This window comes from Aegilops tauschii, chromosome 2 (genome assembly GCF_002575655.3).
Source record: "Aegilops tauschii subsp. strangulata cultivar AL8/78 chromosome 2, Aet v6.0, whole genome shotgun sequence".
Lineage (NCBI taxonomy): Eukaryota > Viridiplantae > Streptophyta > Magnoliopsida > Poales > Poaceae > Aegilops > Aegilops tauschii.
Window position 1 is genome coordinate 168,716,875 of NC_053036.3, and position 13,394 is coordinate 168,730,268.

The following is a 13,394-nucleotide window of genomic DNA, read 5'->3' on the forward strand; positions in this document are numbered from 1 at the left end:
TCAAAATTTGTTCAGAGGATATATTCGTATGTTTAAAAAAAATCATGTATGTTAAAAAAAGTTCATTCTATAATGAAAAAAGTTCATTGTATGTCAAGAAAATGTTCAACGTATATTACAAAATGTTTAGTGTGTATTTTTTGAATTTTTTCAAAGTAAGTTCGATACTTAATAGGTCGCTCCGCAAGCCTATCACTAGGTTTCTTTAAGACATGTGGTTAGTTTCGGGCCATTTTTCTACGCGGCTGGAGCTCGTTACCTCCAAATGGGCCGGCCCAATCGCCCCTGCCTTCAGCATTATAATCAAAAGATTTTTTTATCACAGAGAAAATAGTTGTGTTAGTTTCACATTATATGATGCAGCAAAAAATACTATTTATATTTCCGCATAGCTATAAAGTGATGGGTTCCAACATACGCACTGATGTAATGATGACAGACTGCACTGAAACACCACGAGAAGAGGTGCATATAGCTAACCTTCCTCTCTATGTATATTATAGATGATAATATGAAAGGTCTATTTTTATATTTTTGGTTTTTCAGAATATAGGAGACATGGATATGGACTTTGGAGATGCACGGAAAGAATCCATTGAGGGTTCAGATGCAATGTCGCTGAAAGGGGACGAAAATTCACAACATAATAATGTCGAAGAGGTTATATCTCATAACAAACCAAAAAAGGATGCTAATTTACATGTTATCCCACAAGGTATTTTTTTAATATTATTATCAATCTTTTTTTTGTGATATTACCTTTTGTATTCAACTAACTTTGCTCATTTGGATTTCTAAGTTGGCTCATTTTTTATGAATTCGACAGACTATGTTTGTACCCCTAGAGATATTACAGTCATCGAATCAATCAAGTCTGCCCCCAAGAATACCCAGTTCATGGACATTGGAGATGCGTTGTTATCAACCGACGATTTGGAATGTCTTATGAAAGATGATATGTTCTTACATGACGGTGTAAGACCAATTGCATAAACCTTGTAATTAATAATATGAACAATATATAATATCATGAAATATAAATATAATCTAAATGTTGATTACAGGTGATTATTGCTTACATATATTGCATGCTTGCTCACGACCATCTACAAGACAGGGCAGGTGAAAAGGTACACATTATTAGCACGTTTGTATCTGGCCAGATAAAAGAAGATGGGGAAAAAGACATAGACCCATCAAAATATCACCGCATTGTGCATCATGTTAATACTTATCTACTGCAAGATATGGTTAGTTTTTGTCTCGTTATTCATGCATATAATTATGGACTGTTTTTATTTAATTCATATGTATAATAATTTATTAATATTTATATCTAATTGCGACCGTGACTTGTATGATATTTACACCAGTTATTCATTCCGATTAACATGCCGGGCTACCATTGGTATCTAGCAGTCGCCAATGCCAAAAAACGTGAGATTCAAGTATTGGACTCACTTGGTTCTCGGGTCAAACGCAATGACCTTGCTACTACGGTAACTATCATACTATTTTACTCATTCTTAACATATGTTTTGTTTGCCTTCATCCCTAATATTTCTCATGTATAAAATAGTTACTAGGACTTGAGAAGCGTCTGAAACTTGTAGAGCATAGTCCGGAGTTTATCAGAGGTCATAAGTGGCCCGATCTCAATGTTACAAAATGGACGGTTGTAGAGCAGTTTCATGAGGCAATACAAACCGATGGGTAAGCACTTGTTAGAATGGTTTGTTTATTTGATTCATCTGTGTGATATTCTAAAGCATTATTTTATAATATTATAGTGTATCATGTGGGTTGTTTATGCTAAATTATATGGAATACTGGACATCACATGGACTGTCAGACGAGTTCACCCAGGTATTTCATTTTTATACATTATCTCATTATTTTATCTCAAAATATTTTATAAATTGTTTTTATATATATTTTGTAGGAGGATATAAAACATTTTCGACAAAAATTAGCTGTCATTTTGCTCGATTCAAAGCTGAATAAGCTAAAAGGAGGTCCCATATACCATCAACCGGACGATGAAGAAACTTTAGCTGATTCTGATCTCGAGATCTTGGAGAATCCATTTGACGTACTCAAAGACAAACGTCCTGCCCCAATCACTATCATACTCACGGACCAACGTGAATTACTTGCCGGCCTTTGCAACTACATCATGTCGATCAATGATGCCGGGTGTTTGGAGTAAGTATCATGTATCAATATTTAATGTGCGGATGTATATTATTGTTCTTCTTACCATCCAATTTATAGGGAGGTATGGGTTCGGAGCTCGACACCCGATCCAATGGGCTTAAGTCTTAAGAAACTTCAGTGCATACTTAACATGGAGCAGCCCATGGACAATGATTGCTTCAACACCGCCGTGCATATGCTGGCATGTGATGAGGGAGTATTGTTCACAGACCCTCCTGTACACTACATGGATCTACGATTTTGTGTAAGTTATCGTAACTCTTCATTCTATGTGTCATTAGTATCAACATGTTGAAACAATATTTCTTTTTTTGCTTAGTCCATGATGCTAGAGTCAACACGAGGTCAGAAGTTTTGCGAGAAGGAAACTATCCAGACGTTGGCAACATTATTTGATAGCTGGCCTGGGATGGACAGCGACATCTCATCGTGCAACAAGGTAAGTAAAGTATTTTGTCCATTGTTATCATGGTTTATTGTTGTTTCTAATAGCTTCACTTTTAGATTTATCTTCCCTATGCATCCATCGGCCGATACATCTTGTATGTCGTCGACAAAGAGGCACATCATCTATATATTATGGATCCTATTCAAAATAACAATCGTTAGAGGAAAAAAAATTGAGGCATGCACTGAAATTAAAAAGTTTTGCAAGGGATTTCAAAGAAGCACTCGAAATAAAGCTGCGTGGTTGGAATTATGATATATCTAAATGGCAACGTTTATTTCCGTTCGGTGTTCCAATGAGTATAGACGGGTAATGAATTCATAACAAAAACATTTACTTTTGTTATCACTATATTCTTTATATTATTAATTTAAAGTTTTGCAGGAATGTGTCTGGCTATTTTGTTTTTCATTTTATCCTCTGGTGGAACGGTAACGAATTGGTCAAGCCGATTTGCGCGGTGAGTATTGTCCGTTACATGTTTTAAGCCCTTCGGCGTGAAATTTTCATACTAACTACATGTATTGTTTGTGCAGGATGGGTATGAATTGAGGAAGCAGTTTTTACTATACTTGCTAAAACATCGTGGGAATGAAGCTAAAGGAAAATTTCCTGATATTGTGAAAGAATTTCTTAAGCGCATCATCTAGATGTTAATAGTTTTGTAATAGATGTTTAGTTGGAACATCGCTCAGTTTGTTACATGGACATATCGTTAATTTTCTTTATGTTATGAATTTACATTGCAAAAATGGACTTCAGTTATTAAATAATTGTGTTTGTTATATATTGTTTGTACGTGTGGAAATTAACATGTAACTCTTGTAAACTATTTCAAGAGCCCGTGGCAATGCACGGGCATTCTACTAGTCATTTTAATATCTCTATTGCTCAATTCTACTTGACCACTAGACTGAGGATGATAGGGAGATGCAATTCTATGGTTAACATCATACTTAGCAAGCATTTTACGTAAAGCGCCATGAATAAAATGTGAACCACCATCAGTCATTAAATATCTAGGGACTCCAAACCTCAGAAAAAATAACTTCTTTAAGCATCTTAATAGAAGTGTTATGATAAGCACTACTAGTTGGAACAGCTTCTACCCACTTATTAATGTAATCAACAACAACTAAAATATGTGTATACCCATTAGAGGAAGGAAAACATCAATGGTTCAATAACAAGTGGATAATTCATAGGCATTTCCTGACGTCTACTAATATTACCAATTCTTTGGCATTCATCAAAGACAAGACAAACTTATGAGTCAATACCTTATGTGTAGTTCTTGAAGGAAATATGCCCTAGAGGCTATAATAAATTTGTTATTTATATTTCCTTATATCATGATAAATGTTTATTATTCATGCTACAATTGTATTAACCAGAAAATTGATACATGTGTGGATACATAGACAAAACACAGTGTCCCTAGTAAGCCTCTACTTGAATAGCTCATTAATCAAAGATGGTTAAGTTTCCTAACCATAGACATGTGTTGTCATTTGATGAACGGGATCACATCATTAGGAGAATGATGTGGTGGACAAGATCCATCCGTTAGCTTAGCATAATGATCGTTAAGTTTTATTGCTATTGCTTTCTTCATGACTTATACATATTCCTTTGACTATGAGATTATGCAACTCCCGAATAACGGAGGAATACCTTGTGTGCTATCAAACGTCACAACATAACTGGGTGATCATAAAGATGATCGACAGGTATCTCCGAAGGTGTTTGTTGGGTTGGCATAGATCGAGATTAGGATTTGTCACTCCAAGTATCGGAGAGGTATCTCTGGGCCCTCTCGGTAATACACATCATGATAAGCCTTGCAAGCAATGTGACTAATGAGTTAGTTGCGGGATGATGTATTACGATACGAGTAAAGAGACTTGCCGGTAACGAGATTGAACTAGGTATGAAGATACCGACGATCGAATCTCGGGCAAGTAACATACCGATGACAAAGGGAATGACATATGTTGTCATTACGGTTTGACCAATAAAGATCTTCGTATAATATGTATGAACCAATATGAGCATCCATGTTCCGTTGTTGGTTATTGACCAGAGATGTGTCTCGGTCATGTCCACATAGTTCTTGAACCCGTAGGGTCCGCACGCTTAACGTTCGATGATGATTTGTATTATGAGTTATGTGTTTTGGTAACCGAAGATTGTTCGGAGTCCCGGACATGATGAGGAGTATCCAAATGGTCGAGAGGTAAAGATTGATATATTGGATGATAGTATTCGGACACCGGAAGTGTTTCGAAATGTATCTGGTACATATCGGAGTACCGGGGAGGTTACCGGAACCCTCCGAGGAAGATATAGGCCATAGGAGGGAGGCAAGGTAGCCCATAAGGGGTGGCGCCCCCCCCCCCCAAGGGAAGGAGTCCAAATTGGACTAGGGGAGGGGGAGCGGCCCCCCTTCCTTCTCCTCCTCCCTCTCCCTCTCCTTCCCCTTTCCCCTTCCGGTAGAAGGAAAGGGGGGGGGGGGCGAATTGGACTAGGAGTCCAAGTGGGACTCCTCCCACTAGGCGCGCCCCTAGGCCGGCCTCCTCCCCTCTCCCTCCTTTATATACGGGGGCAGGGGGCACCTCTAGGATCATCAATTGTTCTTAGCCATGTGCGGTGCCCCCCTCCACCGTTTACTCCTCCGGTCATATTGTCGTAGTGCTTAGGCGAAGCCCTGCGTGGATCACATCACCATCACCGTCACCACGCCGTCGTGCTGATGAAACTCTCCCTCGAAACTTTGCTGGATCAAGAGTTTGAGGGACGTCATCGAGCTGAACGTGTGCAGAACTCAGAGGTGCCGTACGTTCGGTGCTTGATCGGTTGAATCGAGAAGACGTTCGACTACATCAACCGCGTTAAGCTAACGCTTCCGCTTTCGGTCTACGAGGGTATGTGGACACACTCTCCCCCTCTCATTGCTATGCATCTCCTAGATAGATCTTGCGTGAGCGTAGGAATATTTTTTGAAATTGCATGCTACGTTTCCCAATAGTGGCATTCGAGCCACGTACATGATATGCACGAGTAGAACACAAAGAGTTGTGGGAGATCATAGTCATACTGCTTATCACCAACATCCTATTTTGATTTGGCGGTATTGTTGGATGAAGCGGCCCGGACCAACCTTACATGACCACGTTCATGAGACCGGTTCCACCGACAGACATGCAACTTGTTTTGCATAAAGGTGGCTGGCAGGTGTCTGTTTCTCCAACTTTTGTTGAATCAAATTTGACTACGGCCGGTCCTTGTTGACGGTTAAAACAGCAAACTTGACGAAGCATTGTTGTGGTTTTGATGTGTAGGTAAGAACTGTTCTGACTAGAAGCCCGTAGCAGCCACGTAAAACTTGCAACAACAAAGTAGAGGACGTCTAACTTGTTTTTGCAGGGCATGTTGTGATGTGATATGGTCAAGACATGATGTGATATATGTTATTTATGAGATGATCATGTTTTGTAGAAGTTATCGGCAACTGGCAGGAGCCTTATGGTTGTCGCTTTATTGTATGAAATGCAAACGCCATGTAATTGCTTTACTTTATCACTATGCGTTAGCGATAGTTGTAGAAGCAATAGTTGGCGAGACGACAACGACGCTACGATGGAGATCAAGGTGTCAAGACGGTGACGATGGAGATCACGACGGTGCTTTGGAGATGGAGATCAATGGCACAAGATGATGGTGTCCATATCATGTCACATATTTAGATTGCATGTGATGTTTATATTTTATGCATCTTATTTTTCTTAGTACTGCGGTAGCATTATAAGATGATCTCTCACTAAAATTTCAAGGTATAAGTGTTCTCCCCGAGTATGCACCATTGTGACAGTTCGTCGTGCCGAGACACCACGTGATGATTGGGTGTGATAAGCTCTACATTCACATACAACGGGTGCAATAAAGTTTTGCACGTGCGGAATACTCAGGTTAAACTTGACGAGCCTAGCATGTACACACATGGCCTCGGAACACAGAGACCGAAAGGTCAAACATGAATCATATAGTAGATATGATCAACATAGAGATGTTCACCATTGAAAACTACTCCATCTCACGTGATGATCAGACATGGTTTAGTTGATATGGATCGCGTGATCATTTAGATGACTCGAGGGATGTCTACCTAAGTGGGAGTTCTTAAGTAATATGATTAATTGAACTTAATTTATCATGAAACTTCATCTTGATAGTTTTTGCATATCTATGTTGTAGATCAATGGCCTGTGCTACCGTTCCCTTGAATTTTAATGCATTCCTAGAGAAAGCTAAGTTGAAAGATGATGGTAGCAACTACACGGACTGGGTCTGTAACTTGAGGATTATCCTCATTACTGCACAGAAGAATTATGTCCTTAATGCACCGCTAGGTGAAAGGCCTGCTGCAGGAGCAAATGCTGATGTTATAAACGTCTAGCAAGCTCGATCTGATGACTACTCGATATTTCAGTGTGCCATGCTTTACGACATAGAATCGGGACTTCAAAGACGTTTTGAACGTCATGGACCATATAAGATGTTCCCGGAGTTGAAGTTAATATTTCAAGCAAATGCTCGAGTTGAGAGATATGAAGTCTCCAACAAGTTCTATAGCTGCAAGATGGAGGAGAACAGTTCTGTCAGTGAACACATACTCAGAATGTCTGGGTACCATAACCACTTGACTCAGTTGGAAGTTAATCTTCCAGATGATAGTGTTATTGATAGACTTCACTGCCACCAAGCTACAAAGGCTTTGTGATGAACTATAATATGCGAGGGATGGATAAGACTATTCCCGAGCTCTTCGCAATGCTCAAAGCTGCGGAGGTAGAAATCAAGAAGGAGCATCAAGTGTTGATGGTTAACAAGACCACTAGTTTCAAGAAAAAGGGCAAAGGAAAGAAGGGGAACTTCAAGAAGAATGGCAAGCAAGTTGCCACTCCCAGGAAGAAGCCCAAGTCTGGACCTAAGCCTGAAACTGAGTGCTTCTACTACAAAGGGACTGGTCACTGGAAACAGAACTGCCCCAAGTATTCGGCGGATAAGAAGGATGGCAAAGTGAACAAAGGTATATTTGATATACATGTTATTGATGTGTACCTTACTAATGCTCGTAGTAGTGCCTGGGTATTTGATACTGGTTCTGTTGCTCATATTTGCAACTCCAAACAGGGGCTATGGATTAAACGAAGATTGGCTAAGGATGAGGTGACGATGCGCATTAGAAAAGGTTCCAAGGTCGATGTGATCGCCGTCGGCACGCTACCTCTACATCTACCTTCAGGATTAGTTTTAGACTTGAATAATTGTTATTTGGTGCCAGCGTTGAGCATGAACATTATATCCGGATCTTGTTTGATGCGAGACGATTATTCATTTAAATCAGAGAATAATGGTTGTTCTATTTATATGAGTAAATTCTTTTATGGTCATGCACCCTTGAAGAGTGGTCTATGTTTGTTGAATCTCGATCGTGGTGATACACATATTCATAATATTGATGCCAAAAGATGCAAAGTTGATAATGATAGTGAAAGATCATGGATGTCGCCTAGATGGGGGGTGAATAGGCGCTTTAAAATAATTACGGTTTAGGCCTGAACAAATGCGGAATAAACCTAGCGGTTAATTTGTCAAGCACAAAACCTACAATAACTAGGCTCACCTATGTGCACCAACAACTTATGCTAAGCAAGATAAACTACTAGTTGATAGCAAGATATATGACAACAAACAATATGGCTATCACAAAGTAAAGTGCGTAAGTAAAGAGCTCGGGTAAGAGAGAACCGAGGCACGCGGAGACGACGATGTATCCTGAAGTTCACACCCTTGCGGATGCTAATCTCCGTTTGGAGCGGTGTGGAGGCACAATGCTCCCCAAGAAGCCACTAGGGCCACCGTAATCTCCTCACGCCCTCGCACAATGCAAGATGCCATGATTCCACTAAGGGACCCTTGAGGGCGGTCACCAAACCCGTACAAATGGCAACCCTTGGGGGCGGTCACCGAACCCGTACACTTTGGCAACCCTTGGGGGCGGTCACTGGTACCCGTCAAATTGCTCGGGGCGATCTCCACAACCTAATTGGAGACCCCGACGCTTTCCCGGAGCTTTACACCACAATGATTGAGCTCCGAACACCACCAACCGTCTAGGGCGCCCAAGCACCCAAGAGGAACAAGCTCAAGGGTACCAAGCACCCAAGAGTAATAAGCTTCTCAACTTGTAACTTCCACGTGTCACCGTGGAGAACTCAAACCGATGCACCAAATGCAATGGCAAGGGCACACGGAGTGCCCAAGTCCTTCTCTCTCAAATCCCACCGAAGCAACTAATGCTAGGGAGGAAAATGAGAGGAAGAACAAGAAGGAGAACACCAAGAACTCCAAGATCTAGATCCAAGATGTTCACCTCACATAGAGGAGAAAGTGATTGGTGGAAATGTGGATCTAGATCTCCTCTCTCTTTTCCCTCAAAAACTAGCAAGAATCTATGGAGGGATTGAGAGTTAGCAAGCTCGAAGAAGGTCAACAATGGGGGAAGAACACGAGCTCAAAGGATAAGGTTCATTGGGGAAGAAGACCCCCTTTTATAAGTGGGGAAAATCCAACCATTATGCTCACAGCCTGCACCGAGCGGTACTACCGCTCGACCTCACGATGCTACCGCTAAGGGTAGCGGTACTACCTCAAAGGGTAGCGGTACTACTGCTTGCGAGCGGTACTAAAAAAATACATCCATGCCTACCACCGCTGGACTTGTGACGAGTTTTTGGTCCAGAGCGGTACTACCGCTGTAGAAGCCGCGGTAGTACCGCTCTGGAGCGGTAGTAAAAAATTACATTTGCGGTAGTACCGCTGCAGCCTTTTCAGAACACCAAAACTACCACAAGTTCTGCAAACAGACTCCGAATTCAACGAAACCAAGTTTGTTGGAAAGCTAGTGACAAGGGCTAACACAATATTGATAGAAATATCAATAAGAATAAAATTAGAAAAGTCCCATGAGAAAATGGCGAGAATCCTTCCTCGAAAAAGACCGGTAAAACCTCCAACACCGAAAACGCGATAGAAGAAGCATATGAAATCCGTTTTTGATGAACTAGAGCTTGTCACGAAGATAACCACAAGCTCTAAAACCTCAAAAGAAAATAGAAATAAGAATCAAGAAAGATGATGCAAGGATGCAATGTTTTGAGCTCTCGACGAATGATACGATCAAGCTACTCACTTGAGAGCCCCCCTTGATAGTACAGCTATCGATCCTATAACCCGGTCTCCAAACTACCACCATGAGACCGGAAAAATAGAAAACCTATCAAGGGCAAACCTTTGCCTTGTACATGATCCACTTGAGATAGATGATGATGATCTTGTCCTCCTCAAGATGGACCACCTTTCTTGATTGCGTTGGGTCGATGAAGACTAGATGATTGCTCCCCCATACTCCACTATGGGTGAGCCACTCTTCAACACATCTTCACAAGTCCATTGACACAACAATGGACGGCAAGCTTCAAGCACTTGATCACTTCGTCATGCTCCACTTGAACTTGCACACGACAATCTTGATGACGATCACCACTTGATGTCATCCTCTCCATGGGTTGAGTGATATCTTCCTCTTGACCCAAGCCCATGAACACGTACCTAACGCCACATAGAACTCTCACATAGACCATGGGTTAGTACACAAAGCACAATGGACAATGCTTACCATACCATGGGATCACTTGATCCCTCTCGGTACATCTTCTACGCTTTGTGAGTTGATCAACTTGATTCACTCTTGACTTAGTCTTGATCAACCTTGAATCTTTCCAACTCTCTTCATTTGGATGATGTCTTGAAGGTAAACATGAATGATCACACAATCTTCTTCCGCAAGACATGCTTGCAATAAGCTCAACACTCACATGACCAATCTTTGGATAATTCCTTCATAGCACCTTGGTCAACTAATAAAATCCTTGAAACTAACACATGGACTTCAAGAAAAGCCTATGAAAAAATCCTTCAAATATAACTCAAGACAACCATTAGTCCATAGAGATTGTCATTAATTACCAAAACCAAACATGGGGGCACCGCATGTTCTTTCAGATAGTGCAACATATTTGTGGCACTGCCGTTTAGGTCATATTTGTGTAAAGCGCATGAAGAAACTCCATGCGTATGGACTTTTGGAATCACTTGATTATGAATCATTTGATGCTTGCAAACCATGCCTCATGGGCAAGATGACTAAGACTCCATTCTCCAGAACAATTGAGCGAGCCACTGACTTATTGGAAATAATACATACTGATGTATGCGGTCCGATGAGTGTTGAGGCTCGCGGTGGGTATCATTATTTTCTGACCTTCACAGATGATTTGAGCAGATATGGGTATATCTACTTAATGAAACACAAGTCTGAAACATTTGAAAAGTTCAAAGAATTTCAGAGTGAAGTGGAAAATCATCATAACAAGAAAATAAAGTTTCTACGATCTGATCGTGGAGGCGAATATTTGACTTACGAGTTTGGTCTTCATTTAAAACAATGTTGAATAGTTTCACAACTCACGCCACCTGGAACACCACAGTGTAATGGTTTGTCCGAACATCGTAATCGTACTTTATTAGATATGGTGAGATCTATGATGTCTCTTACCGATTTACCACTATCGTTTTGGGGTTATGCATTACAGACAACTGCATTCACGTTAAATAGGGCACCATCTAAATCCGTTGAGACGACACCATATGAACTGTGGTTTGGCAAGAAACCTAAGCTGTCGTTTCTTAAAGTTTTGGGGTTGCAATGCTTACGTGAAAAAGCTTCAGCCTGATAAGCTCGAACCCAAATCAGAGAAGTGTGTCTTCGTAGGATACCCAAAAGAAACTTTTGGGTACACCTTATATCACAGATCCAAAGGCAAGATATTTGTTGCTAAGAATGGATTCTTTCTAGAGAAGGAGTTTCAATACAAAAAAAGACACATCTGTGACATTTTCGGACGGACGAATTTTTTTCCTGTCATGCTTATGACACTTCTATGATGATAATTGCGACAAAACCCGGTATCATCATAGTTGTGGTGGGCTCCTACTTCTATGACAAAAAATCATGACAGAAAATGGGCTTTTCGTCCTGGGTGGGCCGGAGACGCAGCTGCATGACATTCTTTGGGCCGTCCATGATGGAAAAAACTATGGTAGAAGCAAGGGCGAGGAAAATATCGGGGAGTTCCCGGTTATGGTGGGTGGTCGGGGGCCGAGCGATGCGCGTTTCTCTCATACACGTACGCGCGTGGGTGTGAGGCGCTGGGCTCTAACTGAACTCGAGCGAGGCGTTCGCCTACTAAACCCGAGTGATTGCACTGCAGGCTACGCATTACTAAACCCGAGCGATCGATCGATGGCTCTTAACTGAACCTGATCGAGCGATTCCTTCGTTACTGCTGCTAAATGAAGCCGACCGAACCAGCTGCCTCTAGATGAATAGTGAACGTTGTTGGGGGGTTGGATAAACAATTCCCGATCGCGGGGGTGGATGAACAGAACCCTGTGATAGTAGAGGCCGTTGCCGCTGGATGAACATTACCCCGATCGATCGAGCCAGTTGGGGGTGGATGAACGGGACCCTCTGGAGGGCTGGATGAATAGGACAACCCCGTGGAGGGCTGGTTGAACAGTAGCCGGTGGATGGCTGGATAAACAGTAGCCCGTGGAGGGGTGGTTGAACAGGACCCCGTGGAGAGGGCTAGTTGAACAGTAGCCAATGGAGGAGCAGTGGAGGCTGGATGAACAGGAGCCCGTGTATGAACAGTCGCAGGTGGAGGCTCGAGGAGGTCGACGGTGGATGAACAGTAGCCCGTGGAGGCTGGAGGAGGTCGATGGTGGAGATGAATAGTATCCCGTGGAGTCCCGTTTTGCGGTACGCCACCCCCCGATCAACAGGACCCCCGTTTCGACCGTAGCGCTCCAACACAAGTTCATTTCCTCCATTTTGCCGTATGCCACACCCCTCCCGATCAACAGGACCCCGTTTTGACCGTAGGAGGTCCAAGAGAAGTCTGTTTCCTCCATTTTGCTGTACGCCAAACCCCTCCCGATGAACAGGATCCCGTTTCGACCGTGGCCGGTCGAACACAAGGTTGTTTCCTCCGTTCTGCGGTATGCCAGGCCTCGTTTCGATCGGTTGTTCCGTCCAGGCCGAGTGGCTCCCGATGAACATGATGACGACGCGGTTTCTCCGTTCCGACCTAGCCATGTACACGAGCCCTGGCCGTACGTATGTGAGAGTAGGCGTTCGAGACCCCGCCCGTATGTACGTACGTGGCCGTATTTACTTTCTTGCACCCTGGATGTACGTACGTACATGCTACGTGTGCACCTCTACACGACACGTGCCCTTCCTTACTCGGCCACGGTTCATCACTACCGCCTGCAAACAGACCGATCCACCAGTATATACGTACATGTTCGCGACCAAAATGACAACGCTACGTACGCTTCGACCAGGTGGGTCCCGACTGTCAGGCACTTCCTTGCGTGCGAAGATGTAGCTGGTGGGTCCCAGCAGTCAGGGGGCGAATCATTTTTTTGCCCGTAATATGGACGCACTTCCTTGCGTGCGAAGATGTAGCTGGTGGGTCCCAACAGTCGGGGGGGAACATTTTTTTCGCAAAATACGGTGGGTCCCTGCTGTCAGGTGGAG